Source organism: Diospyros lotus, chromosome 5 (genome assembly GCF_014633365.1).
Source record: "Diospyros lotus cultivar Yz01 chromosome 5, ASM1463336v1, whole genome shotgun sequence".
Taxonomy (NCBI): Eukaryota; Viridiplantae; Streptophyta; class Magnoliopsida; order Ericales; family Ebenaceae; genus Diospyros; species Diospyros lotus.
Window position 1 is genome coordinate 20787544 of NC_068342.1, and position 12974 is coordinate 20800517.

Genomic DNA, 12974 nt, shown 5'->3' on the forward strand with positions numbered 1-12974 from the left:
GTAAAGGGCAAATGTGGAAGTTAAAGGTTTTGGATTTCAAATCTTATTCCAATTAGGTTTTGGATTTCAAATCTTATTGTAATTTAGTTTTGGATCTCAAACCTCATTCCAATTTAGTATTGGATTTTAGATCTTATTCCAATTTAGTTTTGGATTTTAAACTGTATTCCAATTTAGTTTTAGATTTCAAATCTTATTCTAATTTAGTTTTGGATTGAATCTCAAGTCCATGGCTATATATATGTTTTTCTTCATTTCATTTACTCCTTAAATTTCTTCTTTTATTCTTCTCTTCTTCCTCTTCTTGGATTGGAGCTACAAAACGGGATAGATTTTCCAACATTTGGGTCGTCCTATTCCCTCTCTTTTCTTTGTTACTCTCTTATTTCTTCCTTGCTACAACCTAGATAACAAGGTGCGAGGGTTTTGTTAAGAGAAAAACATTAAGATCTATTTTTTTTTTCTTCCAACCAATTTTGAAGGTAAGTACACTATGAACTATTTACTTATTTTTATGAAATCAAATTATGGTCCCTCATGTCATGTTTACAAGCAAGTTTCGGGACTAAAGTTTAGTAGTTACACAAGAAGGTTCTTACCCCCCACAAGTTGGTAGAATCTGTCGTGTCTCCTTATGATGCAAGTTCAAGTTATCTCATGTTTAAATACGATTAATAATTCATCTGTGCTTATTAAGATTTATCTCACCCCCTTATATTTTTCCCCCTTAGGTGAATATGAATAAGGAGTCTGGAGCATAGATGTGGCGTGTGGTGATTTCAAGAATTTAAGTCCCAATTTTTTTTTTTTTTTTTGGATGTTTAATAGATAAACCTATTTAAAGTGTCTCATTTTTTCTGTTGAAACAAAGTTTTCCAGTGTTAAACTCTTGTTTTCTTTTTATATGAAAGCTATAAAAGCATGTTTTGGAATTATATAAAAGTTAAAGAAAGTCTTTATTATTGTTATTAAGTTACGGGTGTCTCAAATACAATCTTTCAATCATCTAACATCCCGACCAAATGAGAATCATGGTATGATAACTCACAAACTCAGTAGTTATATGTTCAATTTCATTAGCGTGACTAGATGAAATCTCATGTGTAACACTCGAGAATGATTTTGAGGATAAAAATGATAAAGGGCATAATTGGAATTTTGGGAAAAATAAGACTATAGGGCACACTAACACAGCTTTGGACGACCGAATTAATCAGAGGAAGTATCTCGGACCCTAGATAGCCAAGGAAAATGGTATAGTATCGACGAGCAATTAAAATTATGATTTTTAGTGATAAAAGAAAGAAGATCGGGAACAGTTTTCGGTACAACAAAAACACAGCTGCCCAATAGGTCGTATTACCGAATTGTTGTAAACAACGTCCAAAAAGTCAACGGAGAGTGTCAAGGACTAGTATTCGATGTATAGAACAATCCTTAAGTGGTTTCAGGTTAAATCGAGTAGATTTAAGGTCAAATAAATCAATCGGGCCTAAGTATAATTTCCAAAAAATGCCCGAGGGAGGTCTAAACGGCAATTTTTCAAAAGTTTCGAGGGAGAAATGAGAAGTGCTAATCTTGAGGGTCTTAGTGAGAGTGTTAGAAAGATCAGGGGCTTGAGGATAAGGACCAAAATGCAAAACAAAATTTCATGGGGGCCTAACTGTAATTTTCAGAAATTTCGCACGTACATGGCAGATTTGGCCGAGATTTTGGCCTGATTTTTCGGCGATTTGGGCAGCCTAGGACCGTCAGGGAGTGGCCTAGGGAGGTCTAGGAACCATGGGGAAGAAGCCTTGGCCGGAGATCGGCCACGTGGGGGTGGATTTTGGCTATAAATAGCCAAGGGTTCGGCCGAGAAGGAAACACCAAATCGAGCTCGTTTTTGAACGATTTTTGGAGCTTTGATAGAGGGCTTTTGGTCTCTAGGAGTCAAGGATCATTTTGGGATCGATTTGAGGTGTTTTGAAGTAGGTTTGAGGGTGTTTCGAAGGTGGCCGGAAAAGCCCTAGGCGGACCGCCACCGAGACCTGCAACTCGAGTTTTAAAGCACTTTCCGGCATCCTTTCGGCTTGAAACCGGTGGGGCTAGGATCGACTCTTCATGGGTTTTCAAGCGGTACCCGTTTCGTGGTGATCGGAGCAACCACCGGCGGCCGGCTCAAGGTTGAAGAAGGTGGCGCGTGACTGCCACGCGCCAGCCCAAACCAGTCAGCCACGCGCCCGCGCGTGAGGGCGCGTGAGACCTCAGGTAATTTCGAATTTTTTTTATTATTTTAAGAAAATTAAATTATGAATTATGATGCAAGAAAATTTGGAAAAATGTTGGAGAAAATGGTCATTTTGTAATTTTCAAAATAAATAAGACTTATAAAAAATAGGAAGAGGAATTAGAAAATCCTTAGAAAATTTTGGGAGTTAGGAATTAATTATTTATGAATTGTTATGAAGAGAAATCAAGGAAAAATCTTGAGTAGGCATTTATTAGAATTTTTGAGGAGAAATATAAAGAAAATAAGAAGAAATTATGAAAAAAATTTGGAAAATAGATATTGATATGATTTCGAACAAACGTGATGACTAGGGTATCGTAGAAGCTCGAGGTTAAAGTATAAGAGCGTTGGGCGCAAGAATCGAGGCTAGGCACACAAACCGAGGTAGGCACGCAAATCGAGGCAACTCGCGCTCTTCAAGAAAGTTGAATTACAAAGTGAGTGTTCGCCCTCAACTTTGTTTTGACTTATGAGTGGTTCTACCAAAGGGACCTTGAGTGACATGTGAATGGTTTACTGTGAATACTCATCCCTATGGCTTGGTGTATTATGGTTGTCCAAACAATTATTTACACATGCATTGAATTTCGTACAGTAAATTGCATACATTGAGATGTTGATTTTTATGCATGTTATGATTTTTTGGCATTGGCTTGTTTTGTGTCGTCCATGTGGGGCGTGGGTTGGTAACCTGTGACGTAGCCCAGAGTGACAGCACTCGGGATGCGTACCTAGGATTAATGCTAGGTGACCCACTTGGGACGGGGCTGAGACGGACTTCACCCTACGGGACTCAAGTGGCGGGGCTGAGAGTGGACACCACCCCGGTTGTTGGCTCAAGTGGCGGGGCTGCGAGTGGACACCACCCCAGGATCCTTTGAGCAATAGCATTAATGTCGAGGTGACGTCGATTCCGAGGATAGTGCTGATATGACACTCTTGGGGCTAGGGTTGCGTTGGGTTTTGGAATGCTTTTGAGTTGGAGCGTAAAGCCTACAATGACAATGGGGTGATTCCTGGGTTCATATGTCGAGGTTGTCCCTCTTAAGCAGGATTGTTATGCCAATGGGCCGAAGTGGTTGTGTCGCCTTTAGAGAGATTGCATTTTCCCCGGTTAGGGTTAAGTGCTATGTGGGATTCTCTTAGGCTGGTGCATGTCGGGATTTATCGATTTTGTATATGATTTTTCATATCTGCATGAAAACGTTTTTGAACTCTCACTTAGATGATTCAGCATCTAATTTGGACTATGTCCCTGGAATATTCAAACGTTCCAGGTGAAAGCAGTGGCGCCAAGGGAAAGAATATCATCGAGATGTAGCGGCTATGTTTAGTTTTCGTAGGTTTTGTCCATGATTACGATGTTCATAGGTTATGTAATATTTTGATATTTTCATGTGAAACATCGATTTGGTTATTGTAAAGGAATTGTCGGTTATATATCATTGAGGTTTCAATCTTGCTTCCACTGATGCGATTGTTAATACCTGTCTTAGTTTATTTATTATTAAATTTTGATATGCTAAGAAGGTACGATCGGGATTGACGGGAAATGATTATGATGAAGGTATATGTATTGAGAGACTTATGTTGTGTGTTTGATGTTGAAAAAAAAAAAAAAATATTCCCGAAATCTCGAGTTAACGCTCGTTGTGGGAAAACGGGGCGTTACATCATGAAACTCTTTTATGATTAATCATATTGCCTCACCTAAGAATTTTCTCGTCACACTAACAGTAGACCACATAGGATGTTCACCCCAACTTAATGAGGATGGCATATCCTATTTGTGAGCACTTGTCTTCATGCACTAGCAATATGAGATCACATACATGAACGTTCCCACTTTGTAATTTGATGGTTTGGTGCATTAATAAATCTCGCACACCAATACACAAGACAAGCATGTCACTTCATGTAACAACCTGTTAGAGGGCCCAGTATTTATTTAGAATTACTTAATTAATTATTGAAGTATTTAATTATGAGAATTTACCATTTAATTATTTAATGTGGCAAGTTAGATTTTTAATTGAGAGAATAGCATTTAAATAGCATTTAATTCTATTTATTTATTGTGAAAATTAAATGCAAGGACATTAGGGTCATTTAAGAAGTTGTTATTAGAATTTAAATAATTAATTAGAATTATTATGATTAAGGGATTAGATGATCCATGCTTGAGAATGATTTGGATAGGAAGTCTCCAAGTTTGAATTTGAGATTGAGAAATGGCTTCTAAGGCTTCCCATACCTTTATATATAGATCATAAGCCTTATTTTCTTCTCTCGCTGCATAAAAGAAGAACAGGGGGAGCTCAGCAGAGGTAGTAGTATGGCTTAGGAGGTTCTCACGAGATCTTTGAGTCGATTAAGAAGATCAAAAGACAAGTATTCTTCTTGTAATCTCTTCTATTATAGGTCCATATTAGTTTTGTATCAGATTATTCAAGTTCTTGGTTTGAAGTTCTCAGATTTACAGTTTCAGAGACATATATATATATATATATGCACGAGCAGTGAGATTTTAGGAAAGTCATGCATGTTACTTTATAGCGATTCATTCAGATATAATCGTTAAATCATCCTTAATGTTGTTTCATATCAATTGGGATTTGAATTCCCAAGATTTCTTTCAAAATGGTGTAGTTTTGTTAAGATTTGATTCAAGTTTCAGTCTCTGTGTTCTTTATTTCTGGGTTTAAAAGTTGCAGACATCCGGATAGGTTCCCACATATCTGGATAGATTATTTAAAGTTTGTGAGTGACATCTGGATAGGCTAGATGTGTCAAAAAATTTTATGTGAGTGACATCCGGATAGCCATTATTAATACCTGAATAGTCTTAATTATATTCGGATGCTTTGGTTTCGTATCCAGATATGCTAGTATTAATTTGTGAGTGATATCTGGATACATCGTGTCGTATCTGGATGTGTCTATTATAAGTGATATCTGGATACCTTAAGTCGTATCCGGATGTGTTCAGTGTGATATCCAGATGCCTTTCTCATACATCCGGATGAGTCAAGTTGATATCCGGATGCCTTGTTCCATATCCAGATGCCCCTCTCAACAATGGAATTTCATATTCGAATAGTCTCCAGTTATATCCAAGTGCATCAGTGAGATATCCGGATAGCCAGAATCATATCCGGATGTCTTAGTTCATATCCGAATATCTGAATAGCTCATTTTTTGTGCCTCCATTGTATCCAGATGACTTGATTCATATTCGGATGGCTCTCTCATATCCGGATACCCTTTCTCATATCCGAATGGGTTTTTCCAGAAATTCCAATATGCTTCCAGAGAGTTCCAAATCAAGTTTTAATTAAATTAAAGTATTCAGTACCCTTAAATATTGAATTCTCATGCCAAATATGATAAGTCTAATATACTCATACCATAATTCATAGAATCTTTGTATTTCAATATAAGTGATGAAGATCAGATTATATGTTTAGTATTTACTATAACATATTCAACATTATTTCTTGAGATTATGTACATACATCTTGGTATGAGCATTGAGCATAACTTTATATGGAGCACTACATATCGTGTGCTGGCATTTATATGAGCATTGCATTATGCCCGCCAGGCAGCTTAGTCCGCGGGGATCCCATTAGTATCAATTTCAGTTACAGCTCAGTTATGAGTTGCTCACTTAGTGACGACCAGGGGGCTAGGGGTTTATTGCCCACAGTATGTTCTTATAGTTTTTATGTGTGTAGAATTTATATCAGTCAGGTATGTATCAAATTATGTGGGCTTATGAACCAAAGTTGCATACCTGCATTTAGTTTACAGTTTATGTGCATTTAATTTTTATGAATGCAAACAGTCAGTGATTATACTCAGTACAAGTTCAGTAAGTATTTTATCAGTATCGATATTCTTGAATTCAGTTTCAGTTATTCTTTCTGGCTTATTACTTGCTGAGTTTTGTAGCTCACATTGTATTTTTCACCATTTTAGATCCTAGCGGGGAAGTACTAGATGTGAGACCTAGCAACAGTGGTCAGTAGTGTGTGTATGTGGAGCCGCTCAAGATAAAAGATAGCTGGGAGTTGCTAGTTTATAGCGTTTTTTCAGTTTAGGATTATTTTATATTTCAGTTGAGGGATTGTCCCTTAGACAGAGTTTATGAGTTTCAAGTTATGTTGACTTATAGTTTTTATTTCAATTTGATTGAAATGTTCAATTATGGTATCAGATTTCAATTTATCAGAGAGTTTTATTTTATTTGATTTGTTTTCCCGTAGCACATCTTCTCAGGCAATTCTAGGAGATGGGGTGTTACACTTCAAGTCAAAGGATTAGTTACACAATCACAATGTGATGACAAGATCATTACCTATTATGTCATGTGATCAGTCATTTGTGTCATGTTTAGTGAATTGTTCTCTAATAACCACCCACAAGTTTACTATTAATATCATATGCTATGATGGATGTGACTCAGCACCCTTGACCAATAGTGTCTCAAATTAATTAAAGTAGTAAACTACGTGTTAGCCTAGCCCCTGAGACAGTTCCCCCTCGGAGATCCTCGAGAAGCGTGCCTATGGCCGAATAAGCGTTCATCAGGGTACCTCATTCTGGAGCAAGGCATAGCAAGACAACATTTACCCTTATAAATAGGGGCAGATGGCCTTGCTACAGCCTTTCTAAGCCAAGCAAGGGGCCAGGCTTGCAGAAGACCCATCTGCATTTGCACGCCCGAAAACTCATCCGTGGTCGGGTGCCCGAAGACCCCCATCGGTAGACGTGCACCCAAACACCCATCCACGAGCCCACCATCTGAAGACCTAGCAATCCGCATGCCTAGCATGCCAGTTACACCCCATGTGTGAATATGCGTGCGCTAGCTGCGCCCCAGAACACCATGCTTGCCCAGTCGCACCTTAACAACGTGTCCTTACTATTAATGTATTCCCTACAGCTTAAGAGTTAAGTTGTACTTGATACATTAAGATATGGTATATTTGTTGAGTAATTTATCTAGTTGTTTCATGTTCATGTTATTTATTGGCAAGCTCTTTGTATTTGTTTGTTTATTTATCAATTATTTGAATACAAGATGCCTAAAGACAAAGTCCCTAGGTTTACTCTGTGTAGAAAGGAATTGAGGTGTGATTTCAATTGTAAGATCCTTGATACACCTAAGAGTACAACCTTAAACCTGTCCCTAATCAAAAGTGTCATCGAGACGAGACATTAATGACACAAATAAATTGATGTGTGCTATGTTGTTACCTTTAGAAAAGGTATTAGTTGATCTTACAAATTACGGGTATGGGATACCTAAGCTAGTGCATGAGTGCTTGTTGATGAGTACAAGTTCACTAGATAATGACCTAACCAAAAGAATTTCTTATGGATCTTGCAAGAGTGTCTAAGGAAACCTCTAGTGGCAGTTGTGCAAGTGGTCCTTTGACTTGAGGTCACCATTGTGTCTTGCATGTGGATTTGTATACTTTGACACTATTAAGGAAGCATCTCAATAAGGGGTGTGAGTGCAGCAGTGATTGGGTATGCCATGAAACATGTGAAGGTTGTGTGTGAGCCAAGATAGGATTCATCGACCCCTAATTTGGGGAGATATGTCTTATGGGCCCTTTGGAAAAATATAGCTTGTAAATCTATGGCCATAAAATGATAGAGATCCTATGAAGCTATACTTTTCAGGAATCAAAGAAATATTATAATCAAGCATTGAATGGGGATTGACACACAGTCCATGTCCCCGCTTGATTGAGACATTTTAAATCGATGAAGGGATTATATTGTATGAGAAGACTATCACTGAAAGACAATGATCATAAATTGATCCTTCTACCAATTGGAGGCCATGATGGGTTGCTAGACTCCGCTCATGGTCTATGGCTTTATTTGATAAAGTTATGGCTAACATATGTAAAAGCCTAATAGGTCGCATGCAATATGGGTTTGCAATTACAAAGTAATGGCGGACTCGATTAGGATTGGGGAATCCTAAAAAGGAGCTATAGTTCTTAAATATTAATAGTTAATCTTATAATAAATAAGTCTTTTTTTCGTAATTCACTTGAAACCCTAGTTAGACTAGGCTACCCAAATTAAGGGCTTGTGTCTTAGTGGATTATTACTTAATTAATATATGGACTTATTTATGAAACTAACCTAAGGACATTGGGTGGATTAAGGAGCTTAACGGGCTATTTTAAAGTGTTTAAAGCTAAGGCTTAATGGGTTGTTTTAAAGTGTTTTAAAACATAAATCCCAAGAAGAAGAATAAAAGGGAAAGTCCAATTCTATGTTTTAAACAGTTTAAAACATAAGCTTAAAATACCATGTGACCCAAAACCTCAATTAGGGTTTTATGCCTAAAGGTTATAAATAGCTCTTATATGGTTCATTTTGTAATGAATTGTGTGCCTCTCCTAGCCATTAATGCCGTTTGACGTGCATGAGAGAAAGTTCCCACGCTACTCTCTTGAGCTAGCATTCTTTCGTCCTCAGGGAAGTTGCCCCCTACAAGGTTCTTGGATTGCAAGCTTGTGTGGATACCGTTAGAGGTCGGGCAATTAAACGGCTTCGGATCTCCACTTTTCGGGATTGGATCTACACTTCAAGAGGTAATCATTTGCCATTATTTTGTAATCTCTTCCCTTGGAGATATCCTAAAGGTATTTATGGTTAAAAATTTTTATTTTTTCGCTGCGTTATGGTTCATAAATACCTTCACTTGAGCCCCATGCGCACCTTCGCACCCATGTGAGACCTACGCGTGTGCCCTCCTTCTGCATGTCTGTCACACACCCTTTAGCCAACGCACCCACGTGCCTCCTCACGTTGTGTCATGTGCCTCGCCTTACCATGCCACACACCATGCCATAAGCTCATTCTTCACAAGAACTTGCGGATGACCTTCCCAGACATCTACATAAGCATCTGATCAAGTCTTCGATGCCCTCTTGGGTCACTCGAAGAGCCCCAAGATCTCACCTCTTGTCGCCTTATGGCGATAAGGCCATCCTTTAAAGGCTTTCCTTCCTCCCAGGACCTTTCTCGGGGAAGGGGGTTTCTCACCTAGGTCCCTCCATGCATGGCTAACGTAAAGACCACTGGATGCAATGAGAGAGTCATGCACTCTTTACATTCGCGTGTCAGGTGCCAATCGCGTGTCTGAGTCATGGTTGACCTCTATAAATACCTATTGCCCCCTTGGCTTCTAGGAGGCTAGTCCAACCACATAATCTCTCTCTATCCTTCTGTGTTACTCACTTGAATAGTCCATTTGCACATGTCACTCACACTACTCACCCGTGCACCTCTTCATAGTGCACCCATGGATCTTATTCGTGTGATACACCCCAATATATTGCATCTTTACTTCTCCATGACTTGTATTGACTTAGGCATCAGAGGGTCCACATGAGACAAATCCCCTCATGCCTTTTGATTGTCTTTTGTCTTGCAAACCCTCTACAAATAGTCAAATTCTATACTAGCATGCACGAGCATGCCTTTCTCATCTTCTCATTTCCACAAAGTATGGAGGAAATGGGGTTCAACTATCAACTGCAGTTGTTCCCTGCACAACTACACACAACAGTTGCAGATCTAGTTTTGGATCTAGATTTGGATTCGGGTCTAGAGTCGAGGCCCATTATGGGAAGATTGATTCCGGTACATAACCTAGATTTACTACAGTTGGCAAAGTAGGTTGCGACAAGTGATAGCAACTGTAGACGACATAGGCAACTGTAGACACCACAGACAACATAGAAGGTGGCAGCGGGTGTAGAAGACAACGACAGTAACTATCGACGCATGCAGCAGTAGCCATGGTCAGAGGCAATGAAATGAAAGATAATAGCCGGTGAATCGAAGAAGGATGACTAATAGTGAAACTAAGAGAAAGATGAAGAACTGCTGGCTGGGAAGGAAAATGACAAGTTTAGTAGAAAATGTCTTAGGATAGGAGAATAATGATGTAAAATATATATGTATATAATGTATATATATGCTAGATAGGCAAGGGCTTCTACTCCTTTACCCTTTACACACACACACACATACACACACAATTTTGTTAAATTGCACATTTATCCCACTAATTTCTTCTTATTTCATTCGCATCTCATTTAATTATCTTTTTTTTTACTTTAACTTCAATAAATTGTTAGTCCCTTGACACACAATGGCCACTCAAGAGGAAGGGTGAATTGAGAGATAAAAACTTATTAAACCGAATTATTCCCTTTTCAAACTCTTGAGCTTTTCCTATACAAAGAAAATACTTGTTATAAATATATATGTTGTTTGGGAGTGATAGTAATATAAATACACAAAGAACCACAATATTAACAGAAGATATATAGTGGTTCAGTGTCTCCAACACCTACATCCACTCTCTCAAGGTTAACCTGAAACTTGAGGTTATACTATAACCACACCTAGGTTTTTCAACAAACTCACCTAAGAAACTTTTACACAACACCGAAGTTTTTCCCTTAACTCACATCGAAAACTAATACAATAATACACCTAGATTATTTGGACTCTACGAGGCCATTCACAATCCACAATTAATACAAATAAACAATCATATGTCCAACAAACTTGGACTAATATGGGCATGAATACAAAAACAAATATTACAAGATAAATATACAAATGATACAAGAATTACCAACAAAAAGAAAACTTCTTCTTCTTTGCCATGGGCTCCAAATGATGTATCTTTAATGTTTGGGCCTTGGATTGCTTTTCTTGAGTGCTTAAGAGCTTGGGTGTGCTTTAGAATGATAGATCTTGATAGTGCATTAGCCTTCTTCAAAAAACTCTTCTTGATATATATACTTGACCTTTCAACGGATTTGTAACGGCTAGAAAAATTCGACCGTTGGAATTTGGCAGTCGACTGTTCTAACCGACAGTTGATTCCGTGACGCCCACAGTCGACTCTCGAAGCCGACAGTAGACTCTCATTGGCCTATAGTCGACTCCCAATCGACTGGTCAAAACCTGCTCTCGACTACCTCGACTCTGCATAACCCACAGTCGACTGTCCCTTACTAAGAGTCGACTCTCTGTTCAGATTTTAGAAAAATTAGATTTGTTTGATGATACAATCCATAACATGTATACATTACAACATATTTATATTTTCACATTTTCTTTAATTTATATTTTACCTTCTATTTACTTTAATACATAAATGTAAATAAAAAAGTACCCTCTATTTGGATTCAATAAAAATATCTAAAAAATCAAAATCTATAACAATAAGAAAATAGAATTTTAAATTTAGAACAAATTCGAGATTTAGTGATTTTTCCACATCCAAAATACATACCTTCTATTTCTTGAAAAATTCATTAAAAATTATTTTAACAACAATAAATATTATTTATCAAAATACCGGGAGATAGTTTTTCAAAATGAAAAAATTTTCTTATATGTCCCCTTATAATGCGTTAATCTTCCACTTAGAACAAATAGCATTTCTTGGTTCATTTTGATACACAAAATATTATAATACTTAAAATATGTTATCCGCCATAAGATATATCAAAAATCCATTAGGGGATTTAAATATACCAAAAATAGTCTTACTAAAATTATATTTTGTTAAATATCAAAATACACAATAGGTTGATTGGAGCAATTTAGCTCAACATAAATCTCATATTTACCCTTTTAATTCTCTTGGATGCACTCATTTCAATAATTTCCTTAAATGCCCTTTTTTAAATTTTCAATAATTGATTAATTTTCTCATCTTGGCCCTAAAATTTTAATCTTTTAACTTTTTCAGGATCTTAGGATTTCATAAAATATTTTCATATTGAACATTCGGGGTTTACTCGTGTGTTTTAAGAATATCTATAACACAAGCCCTTTAACTAGTCATGTTATTGTTTAGGGTAATTTGGAACCTTCGAGTCTTCTATTCTACCAAATCTCAGTTCAGGGTTGGTTGGTCCCCAATTAAAAACAAACCATCACTCAAGTTCAATTCGTTTTCCTAAAATTCCTTCCAACATTTCAATTTTTCAAGCCGGTATTTTAGTCATTCAAGTTCTGTCTAAATTCTGGGATTAAATCCTATCACTAAGATCTTCATCTTAATTCCATGCTTACGTGTGACTTTCCAAGGTTAAGATTCATTTATGCTATTGATTCGGTATTTTCCCAATTCCTTAAGCCATTACTCCTTGAATCGACTTTTCAATCATCAATGGTCCTCCTTAATTCTCAAACTCTCTGCTAGTTATAAGCCTCAATTCAAAGTAAGCATGTAATATGAGATATTATATACGGTCAATTTACTTAATGTTACTAGTATTGGAAGGGGTATTGTGTCTAATTTTAAAAAATTTAGAGATTAATTGGATTAATCTTAAAGTTCAAGAGTATTTTGAGATAAATAACCAAAGTTGAGGTTTATCCATCAAATATGTGTGTGCGCGTCTCTCAATCTCATAGGGTTATTTTTGTATCACATTTCTCACTGCTAATACTTTTGTAATTCTTATTGATAAATTATATATTTAGTTAAAGATGTAGTCGGATTTAATAGTTTTGATTTTTCATAAATAAATAATAAAAGTTGTGTTATAGTTTTTTAACCATATTAATCATCTGGTGGATATAACTTAGGTGAATTACACCTACATTCCTTATAATTTGGACCACTTGTATGGAG